The sequence below is a fragment of the Mustela nigripes genome, chromosome 17 (assembly GCF_022355385.1).
Source record: "Mustela nigripes isolate SB6536 chromosome 17, MUSNIG.SB6536, whole genome shotgun sequence".
NCBI classification, from domain to species: Eukaryota; Metazoa; Chordata; class Mammalia; order Carnivora; family Mustelidae; genus Mustela; species Mustela nigripes.
In genome coordinates this window covers 16464276-16475025 of record NC_081573.1, presented here as the reverse complement: position 1 = coordinate 16475025, position 10750 = coordinate 16464276, and the positions used below count along the sequence as shown (strand labels likewise).

The window sequence follows — 10750 nt, the reverse complement described above, 5'->3', positions numbered from 1 at the left end:
GTGCTCGCTGTCCCCCCCTCTGTCTCTTTCAAATAAATAAAATCTTTAAAAAAAAATTTAATTGTGATAAGATCATTTAACATGAGATCTACCCTCAACAAATTTTTAAGTGCTCGCTGTCCCCCCCTCTGTCTCTTTCAAATAAATAAAATCTTTAAAAAAAAATTTAATTGTGATAAGATCATTTAACATGAGATCTACCCTCAACAAATTTTTAAGTGTATAATACAATATTGTTAACTTTAGGCGCAGTAGTATATAGCAGATCTCTAGCACTTATTTGCCTTGCGTAATTAAAGCTTTATACTTAATGATTAGCAACTGCTCGTTTCCTTATAACCCCAGCCGTTGGTAACCAACTATTCTTGGTAACTACTCTTTTGTTCTGTGAGTTTTACCCTTTTTAGATATCTCCTATAAGTCAAATAATGCTGTATTTGTCCTATAACTGGTTTATTTCATGTAGCTTAGTGTCTTCATGTTGTTTCATATGGAAGGATTTCCTTCTTTTTAAGGTTGAATAATATTCCATTGTAAATATATAACACATTTTGTTTATCCACTCATCCATCTGTGGATTTAGGTTGTTTTCACATCTTGACTATTATGAGTAGTACTGCAATAAACGCATGAGTGCTAATATCTCTTCAAGATCCTGATTTCAAACGGGGTGCCTGGGTGGCTCAGTGGGGAAGGCCTCTGCCTTCAGCTCAGGTCATGATCTCAGGTCAGCATTGAGCCCCGGCGTCGAGCCCCGCGCTCTGCTCAGCAGGGAGCCTGCTTCTCCCCTCTCTCTTTGCCTGCCTCTCTGCCTATTTGTGATCTCTCTGTCAAATAAATAAATAAAATCTTTAAAAAAAAAAGATCCTGATTTCAATTCTTTTGGATAAATACCCAGAAGTGGGATTGATGGATCATATGATAGTTCTGTTGTTAATTTTTTAAGAACAAGAGTTCCAATTTCTTTGCATCTCCACCAATATTTGTTACTTGTTTTTTGTTTGTTTTAATGACAGCCATCCTAAAAGTAATAGGCAATGTTTCTTCATGGTTTTGATTTATGCTTCTGTAATGATTTGAGATTTTTGAGCATCTTTCATATACTTCTTGACCATTTATACATTTTCTTTGGGAAAACGTCTACACACGTTCTCAACTTATATTTTAATCAGATTAGTTCTTTCGCTATATATTTAAGAAAGTTAACCACTATCAGATACATGGTTGGCAAATATTTTCTCCCATTCCATAAGTTACCTTTTCACACTTTTGTTTCCTTTGCTGTGCACAAGCTTTTAAATTTAATGTAGTCCTATATGTCTGTTTGCTTTTGGTGTCATATCCTGAAATCATCAATAAGACCAGTGTCATGAAACTTTTCCCTTATGTGAAGCTTTATAGTGTCAGGTCTCATGTTTAAGTCTTTAATACATTTTGAGGTGGTTTTTCGGTATGGGATAAGATAAAGGCTAAATTTTGCATATGAATGTTCAGTTTTCCCATCATCATTTGTTAGAGACTTTCCCTTTTCTTTTTTTTTTTTAAAGATTTTATTTATTTATTTGACAGACAAGAGGTCACAAGTAGGCAGAGCAGCAGGCAGAGAGAGAGAGAGGAGGAAGCAGGCTCCCTGCTGAGCAGAGAGCCCGATGCGGGGCTTGATCCCAGGATGCTGAGATCATGACCTGAGCCAAAGGCAGAGGCTTTAACCCACTGAGCCACCCAGGTGCCCCTCCCTTTTCTGTTATGTAGTCTTGGCATCTTTGTTGCATATTAATTGACTGTGTATACGTGAATTTATTTGTTCTCTTTTGTTCTCTTGACTTATATGTATGTCTTTGTGCTAGTACCATACTGTTTTAATTACTGCTGCTTTACATTGTGGAATCAGGAAATGTGAAGCCTCCAACTTTGTTGTACTTTCTGAAGATTATTTTGGCTCATTGGATTGTTTTTTTCTATTTCTATAGAAAATGCTATTGGGATTTTGATAGGGATTGCATAGAATCAGTAGATTGTTTTGGGGATATGGACATTTTCACAATATTCTTCTAATCCATGAACACAGAATAGCTGTCCATTATCTTGTATATCTTTAATTTATTCATCAGTGGTTTACAGTTTTCATTGTACAAGTCTCTTACCTCATCGGTTATGTGTGTTCCTAAATAGTCCTTTTCCTTTTGACGCTATTATAAATGAGACTGTTTTTCTCATTTCTCTTTCAGGTTATTGTCAGTGTAAAGAAACAACTAGTTTTTATATATTGATTTTGTGTCCTGAAACTGCAAACTGAAACCATAATTTAATGGTTTATTAGTTCTAACAGTTTTTATGTGAAGTCTTTAGAGTTTTCTGTATACCAGATGTAGAAGTGGCAAGAGTGGGCGTTTTTCCTTCATGATCTTAGAGGGAGAGTCTTCAGTTTTTCATCAAGTATGATATTAGTTGTGCACTTTTTATATGTGGCCTTTATTATGTTAAGATAATATCCATGTTATTAGTTTGTTGAGAGTTTTTCATCCTGAAAAGGTGTTGAATTTTATCAAATGCTTTTTCTGCATCTGTTGAGATGATCACGTAATTTTTATCCTTCATTCTCTCTCTTTTTTTTTTTTTTTAAAGATTTCTATTTGTTTATTTGAGAGACAGAGCACGAAAGGGAGAAGAGGGAGAGGGAAAAGCAGAGTCCCCACTGAGCAAGGAGCCAGACACCGGGGCTCAATCCCAGGACCTTGAGATCATGACTGGAGCCAGAGTTAGATACTTAACCTACTGAGTCACCTAAGCACTCCAATCTTTCATTCTCTTTTTTTTTTTTTTTTTTTTTTAAGATTTTATTTATTTTAAAGAGAGAGAGAGATCACAAGTAGAGAGGCAGGCAGAGAGAGAAGGGGAAACAGGCTCCCCGCTGAGCAGAGAGTCCGACGCGGGGCTCGATCCCAGGACCCTGAGATCATGTACCTGAGCTGAAGGCAGAGGCTTAACCCACTGAGCCACCCAGGCGCCCCAATCTTTCATTCTCTTAATGTGGTGTATCACATTAATTGATTTTGTGTGTTGGATTATCTTTGCATCCAAGGGATAAATTCCACTTGGTCATGGTATATGATCCTTTTAATGTGCTGTTGGATTTAGTTTACTAGTATTTTGTTGAGAATTTTTGCCTCAATATTCATTGGGGAATTGGCCTGTTGTTTTCTTTTTTATGGTGTCTTTGTCTGGCTTTGGCATGTGGGTAATGCTGGCTTCATAAAATAAGTTTGAATGTGTTCTCTCCTTTTCAGTTTTTTGGAAGAGTTTTAGGATTGGCAGCCCTTCCCCACCCCCAGGTTGGCATTATTATTTTTATTTAAATGTTTGGTAGACTTCACCAATGAAGCCATCTGGTCCTGGGCTTTTCTTTATTGAGAAATTTTCTTTTTTTAAAGATTTTATTTATTTATTGAAGAGAGAGAGCATGGGGTGGTTGGCAGAGGGAGAAGCAGAATTCCCACTGAGCAGGGAGCCCAGTACGGGGCTCTAACCCATGACCCTTGGATCATGCCCTAAGCTGAAGGCAGACAGTTAACTGACTGAGCTACCCAGGCCTCCTGCATTGAGAGATTTTTTTATTGTGAGTTAATGTCCTTACTAGTTCTAGGTCTGTTCAGACTTCCTATTTCTTTATGATTCAGCCTTGATAGGTTATATATTATCCATTTCTTCCAGGTTATCTACTCGTTCATACTAGCCTTTTAATGATCCTTTTAATTTCTGTAACATCAGTTACAGATTTTTGATTTTACTTATTTGAGTTTCCTCTTTTTTTTACTATAACTAAAAGTTTATCAATTTTATTTATTTTTTCAGTAGACTGTTAGTTTCATTGATCTTTCCTGTTTTTCTATTTTATTTGGTTTATATCTGCTCTAAAATTTATTATTTCCTTCCTTATGCCAACTTGGGGTTTAGTTTGTTTCTTAAGGTGTAAGGTCATATATTTGTGATTTTTCTTATTTTTTGATGTAGGAACTATAAACTTCCCTCTTTATACTGCCTTTTCTTCATCTCATAAATATGTTTTCATTTGTCTCAAGGTATTTTCTAATTTCTCTATTTCTTTTTGACCAATTGCTTATTCAAAAGTGTATTGTTTAATTTCAACATATTTGTGAATTTTCTAGTTTTCATTCTGCTGTTGATTTCTAGTTTCATTCACTGTCGTCAGAAAAGATACTGGGAATGATTTCATTCTTCTTAAATTTCTTAAAAGACTTGTTTTGTCACCTAATATATGATCTGTCTTGGAGAACAGTCCATGTGCACTTGATAAGCATATATATTGTTACAGCTGAGTGAAATGTTCTGTATAGGTCTGTTAGATCCATTTGATCTATGGTAGTTTTCAAGTCACTGCTTATTTTCTGTCTGGTTGTTTTTTCTATTATTGCAAGTAGGCCATTGAAGTGTCCAATTATTTTGGTCTATGTCTCACTTTAGTTTTGTCAGTGTTTGCTTTATGTATGTGCTCTGATGTTGGATCTGTATATATTTATAATTGCTGTGTCTTCCTGGTGAATTGAGCCTTTTATTATTATATAATGTCTTTAATCTCTTTTGACTGTTTTTTACTTAAAGCCTCTTTTGTCAGATATAAGTATAGCTACCCTAGCTGTCTTTAGGTTACCATTTACATGGAATATCTTTTTCCGTTTCTTCACTTTCAACTGATATGTGTGTCCTTAAATCTAAAGTGGGTCTCTTGAGGACAGCATATAATTGGATCTTGTTTTATCCATTCAGCCACTATGTCATTTGATTGGGAAGTTTAACCCACTTACATTTAAAGTTACTATTGAGGGGCCCCTGGGTGGTTCAGTGGGTTAAAGCCTCTGCCTTCGGCTCGGGTGTGATCTCAGGGTCCTGGGATTGAGCCTTGCATTGGGCTCTCTGCTTGTTGGGGAGACTGCTTCCCCATCTGTCTTTGCCTCTCTGCCTACTTGTGATCTCTCTCTCTGTCAAATAAATAAGTGAAATCTTAAAGTTACTATTGATAGGGAAGGATTTACTGTTACTATTTGTTGTTTTTCTGTTCTTGTAGTTCTTTTGCCCCTCTTTTTCTTTTTTTCTTTTTGCTTTATTTATTTACTTATTTTTGCATTGATATGCTTTGAATCCTTTATTTTTCTTTTTTGTAATCTTTATAAGTATTTGTGGTTATACTGGGGCTTTCATAAAATATCTTGTAACAATATGTTCTGAACTGAGAACTTATTTCAATCACATACAAAACACTTAATTCTTATTCTCCCATATATTGTGTTACCAATGTTGTAATTTAATCTCTTTATAGTTATCAGTATATCCATTAATATATTTTTATGTGTAGTTATTTACAATACTTTCACCTTTTTACTTTTATACTAGAATTAAGAATTAAATAAAAGTAGTTTACCCTCCTGTGTAACAGTATTACAGTGTTCTGTGTTTGTCTATATATTTGCTTTTACAAACAGAACTTCTATGCTTTTTTATTCCCTTATGTTGCTGTTTACCATCCTTAAGTTTTGTGTTGAAAACTTTCTTTAGGCAGGTCTAGTAGTGATGAACTCCCTCAGGTTTTGTTTGTCTGGGAAAAGTCTCTCTCTCATTTGTTCATGAAGAAAGTTTTTTTGGGTATATTGTTCTTGAGTGGCAATTGTTTTTCTTTCATCACTTTGAATATATCATCCAGCTCCCTTCTAGCCTTCAAAATTTTGCTAAATAATCTGTTCATTGTCCTATGGGGGTTCCATTGTATAAGACAGTTTGTCATCTCTTGATGCTTTCAAAATTCTCTTTGCCTTTGAAGTTTTTATTTTACTTTTTTAGTAATCTCTAACCCCAGCATGAGGCTTGAACTCACAACCCCAAGATCAAGAGTTGCACACTCTTCCAACTGAGCCAGACAGTTGTCTGAGCCAGACACCCCTCTTTGCCTTTGACTATTGACAAAAACATTATAATGATGTTTCAGTGTGACATAGTGTGTCTTGGTGTGCATTTCTTTTGTGTGGATCTTTTTGAAATACTGTGGCTTCCTGAGTCTGGATGTCTATTTCCTTCCCCAGATTTGGGAAGTTTTTATCCATTACTAATTTGAGTAAGTTTTGTTGTTCTTTCTCTGCCTCTAACTCCTGTGTGTATATTGGGCCATTCCTTGGTGCCTCATAAGAACCTTAAACTTTCTTCACTCTTTTTTATTCTCTTTTCTTTTTGTTCTGTTGATTGAATAATTTCAAAAGACCTGTCTTTGAGTTCACTGATTCTGTCTTCTGCTTGCTCTAGTCTGTTGAATGTTGAGTCTGTTTATTGAAATTTTCAGTTCAGGGGCACCTGGGTGACTCAGTGGGTTAGGCCTCTGCCCTCGGCTCAGGTCGTGATCTCAGGGTCCTGGAATGGAGCTCCGCGTCGGACTCTCTGCTCAGTGAGGAGTCTGCTTCTCCTCTCTCTCTCTGCCTGCCTCTGCCTACTTGTGATCTCTGTCAAATAAATAAAAAAACTTAAAAAAATTTTTTTTTCAGATAAGTTATTGCATTCTTTAGCTCCAAGATTTCTTTCTTTTTTCCAAATTTTTTGTCTCGTGGTTGGAATTCTCACTTTCCTCATGCCTTGTTCTCCTGAGCTCATTGAGCATTTTCATGATGGCTATTTAAAATTCTCTGTCTGGTAATTCCTCTACCTATATTTCATTAGGGTAATTTTCTGGAGCTTTATTTTGTTTCCTTGTTTGGATTATGTTTCTCTATTTCTTCATTTTATTTCCTTGATTTTTTGTGTTGGTATCTACATGTATAAAAAAAATGCCACTTGTCCTGTTCATTATGAATTAGCCTCATAGAAGAAAAGACCTTCACCAGTCGGAGCTTTTGTGAGCCTCTCAAACATTCATGCTAGTCTAAACCACCGTCTTTATTAGTAACTTCCAGGTGTTTAGAGTATGCCAAGTCTCATCAGCACCAATTCCTCATGTAAATCCTGAAGAAATTAGAACATTGGATGTGTGGTTCAGGTTCTTTCCCTTTCCAGAGAGAATGTGGAAGCTGGAGTGTTTTGCTTGCCAGCTCTGCTCTAGAATGGGGGAAAGGGCTATGGCAATTGTTTGCATGCTAGTTCGAATCACCTTTTTTGTTCTCAGTGGCCCCCAGTTTCTAAAATATGCCAGGTCCCTCCAGGGCTCCAAGATAGAAGCCAGTCTCTCAAGTAACCCCCAGAAAAGTTGAAATATTTGATGCACTCTATCCCCTGTAGGAAGAAACTGGGAGCTGCTGTTTTCCCTCCCATTTGCTATGAATTAACCTAGGACAAGAGCTATAGGGCCTTCATGCTAGTTTAAAATACTCCCTTTGTTTTTTGTAGTCCCTGGGGGGTCCACTGTATGCCAGGTCCTGAGATAGTGAGATAGAAGCCAGTCCCTTGGGTAGCTTCCAGAGAAGTTAGAAAATTAGATGTAAGGTCCAACTCTTTTCATCCTCAAGGAGATGATGGGAGCTGGAGCTGGAGTTTTCCACCCATTCATTCAGCAGTAGGCCAGGAGGAGGAGCTATGGTGAGTTTGTGTGCTAGTTCAAACTACCTCCTTTGTTCTTGGTGGCCCCCAGATATCTTGAATCTGCTGGGTCCCATCAGCACTCTGAGACTGATGAGATAGAAGCCAGTCCCTTAGGCAAACTCCAGAAAAGTTGGAATGTTTGACACACAGTCCACCTCTTTCCTTCTTCAGGGAGAAGCTGGGAGCTGAAGTTTTCCTCCCACTCACTCTGCATTGAGCAGAGAAAGGAGCTGTGGTGAGTTCCTGCATGCTAGTTCAAACCAGTGCTTCTGTTCTTTGTAGTCCCTAGGGCCTAGGGTATGCCAGGTCTGATCAAGCCTCCAGGACAGGCAGCACTCAGAAAAGTGGAGTCATTAGATGTACACTCCAACTTCTTTTCTCTTCAGGGAGAAGCTGGAGGTTTCCTCTCAGTTGTATGGAACTATCCCACGAATGGGGATCATGGTGAGAAGGTGTCTCCAGTTTTCATACTAGTTTTGATATGACTGGCTTTACCCTTGCCTAGTGTACAGGATTCTCTTAATGAGTTTCTAGATTTCTCACAAAGGGAATTGATCCATGTATTGCTGTTGAGTTGATGTGTTTGTGGGAGTCAGGATAATCTAGCACTTATTCTACCATCTTGCTAAATGTTACTCAAAATACTATTTTTGTAAGTGATCTTTAATATCCAACAACTTTACTAAAGTTAATTTTTTATTCTCTTGGTTTTTCTAGTTTGATCATCATATTATCTGCATGTTGTTAGATTTATTACTTCCCTTACAGTCCTCATACTGATTATTTCCTTGCTTATAATGGTAGCTGGGACTGTCTTAATTGGTAACATTGGTAATGGGCATCGGTTTCTTTTTCCCCATCTTATAAGGAGCGTATCTTAAGTTCTTCAATTAACTGCAGTTTTCACCATAGTTCTGATAACTTTTACCAAGTTACAGCTATTACTTTGCAGTGCTAATTTGGTCAGAGTTATCATAAGTAGGTGTTGGCCACATCCTACAATTTTTCTGTATCTGTCAAGATGATCATGGTAGTTTGTGGTCTTATTTCAACAATAGTTGTACCCTCTGGTGTATGTCAATTTTGGCCTGTGAGTTCATGTTCCCAAGAGAATATCAATCACCTTGTGTGGCAGTGTGCCTGGGGAGGGGCCAAGAGAAAAATCCAGGCCTGTGCCCCTCCAGGTAGATTTAAGAGGTAGGAGGAGATGAGCTCAGGATGAGAGGCCCTAAAACCTCAGGATTCACTGCTGATAACTTTTATTTGCTACTGCTCTACCAGAGAATTCTCATCAGGGTTTGCTCTTCAACATTTACAAAGCAGCAACATACAGGAAGAGTATGCCTTCCCTTTTCGTAATCCACCAACTCTAGGGGTTTTAATAGCTGAGAAGGTAGAGGAGCAGATGCTTGAAAGCAGATGGTCAGCCATATTCTTCTGTCCAGCAGGACATTTTCTTTACCATTAAGTTATCCTACTTAGCTGCTTGAGCAGTTGCCACCAGTTTCTGTGATAAAGGCACAGGCAACAGTGGTCCCAAAGCATTTCAGGGAAAGGCTAAATCAGAGTTTAAAGACCTTACTACCAGGCCATCCTCTCCTTGCCTTCTGTTACCATTTCTCCAGGCAAGTAGCCTCCACCCTCAAATACACACAAGTTTGCACCAGTCTTCAGTCTGTCTAGAATATTTCACGATTTGCATCAGTTCCATGTAAAACCAAATTCTCTATAATTTCTCCAGGGTTAATTGAGAAACAAATCCAGAATTTTGTGTACATTCTGAGATTAGACAGGAACTTTTGGGGTTTTTAAAAATATATTTTCATTATTGTATTATAAATTTCTAAGAATTCTGTGTGTGTATGTTTTCTTAGTGCTCCTTTATTTAGCATCTTGAGCCCTTTTAATTTGGTTAGCTCTCTGAGGTTATTCATTATATGTTTTGACATTTTCTTCTGTTCCTTGCTCTGAGTGTTTCCTCACAGAAACTTTTTTCTCTTTTGGGCGCTTCTTCATGTTAAGAAACATTTCTCAAATGTCTGATAAACAATGACTTACTGCTCATTTTTAAGTATGAGATGCTGAAAAGATGATTGGAACTTCTATGTAGTAGGGATTGGGTCTTGTTGATTTTAGGATGATCTGGTTGGGTTAATATACTGAGGACAGCCCACTTTTGGTAACTTGGTCTTTTATGCATAATCTTCCTGAGACAAGAGACATTTACTTTCATTCCTAATTGAGGGAGTTATTATCAGTATTCCAGTGGTTAAATTGGAGTGAAGTCAACAGGGTTATTTCAGTATTGGGGCCTGGACAAATTTTCTGGCAACAAATTGATGTCTTATATTTTAACTCAATTCTCACACTTCTCTGGAGTTAGCATCAGATTCCACAAGTTAAAGGGCAAGGTGCCCACCAGTTCAGATACTAGTTGCAACCAGGATCCCCAGGCTACCCATATTTCTGTCTGACTGACAAAGTTTAGAGTTTTACATACCTCCTCAGGTTTGATAATTCATTAGAATAACTCACAAAACTAAAAAACCAAAAAGAACAACTCCCAAAACTCATGAAAAGCACTGTACTTATGATTGCCATTTTATGTAAAGGATACAATGAAAAGTTAGCTGAAAACATAACACAGGGTGAAGTCTAAGAGGTACCAAGCACAGGAAATTCAATGCCTATGAAATTGAGGTGTGTTATCCTCCAGGTATGTTATATAGTTACCAACCAGGAAGTTAGTAATCAGAAGGTTACCCCAATCCTTGCCCCGAGTTTTTTATTGATTATGTAGTCATGAGTGGCCAGACCCTCCCTTGAAGCTAGGTGCCCACTGTGAATCACCACATTAGGAAAACTTAGGTATGATCAAAAGGAGCTTGTGAATAACAAAAGACTTTCCGGTCAGGAAATTCCAGTGGTTTGTGGGGCTCTGTGCCAGGAACTAGGAACAAAGACCAGTTATATTCTTTATTTTATCATAAGTGTATATATTTTCTGTTAATCTTTGTCCTAAATTCAATACTGGTAGCCACAGCTATACCTGATGTTCCTGAATCCAGATTCCTCTGGTTCCATATTTCTATATTTCGAGTTTTCTGTGAGAATAAGGAAGTATAATCCTGTATGGGAGAGGAGAAGAGATCCTAGGGGTCTTACTAGTCATACAATC

At 37.5% G+C, this 10750-nt stretch overlaps 2 protein-coding genes across 8 annotated transcripts in view; one reads left to right on the top strand and one right to left on the bottom strand.

Annotated features, from left to right (window-relative positions):
- LOC132005609 (zinc finger protein 30 homolog) overlaps positions 1-10750 on the top strand; it is a 100551-nt gene that overhangs the window by 13278 nt on the left and 76523 nt on the right. The window contains exon 3 of one of the 8 annotated variants that reach the window (XM_059382957.1): positions 7744-7807. The exons of the other annotated variants lie outside the window; for them this stretch is intronic. The gene's annotated coding sequence lies outside the window, so the exon portion shown is untranslated. The remainder of the gene's footprint in view (positions 1-7743; positions 7808-10750) is intronic. 8 annotated transcript variants of the gene reach the window in all.
- ZNF568 (zinc finger protein 568) overlaps positions 1-10750 on the bottom strand; it is a 136312-nt gene that overhangs the window by 85756 nt on the left and 39806 nt on the right.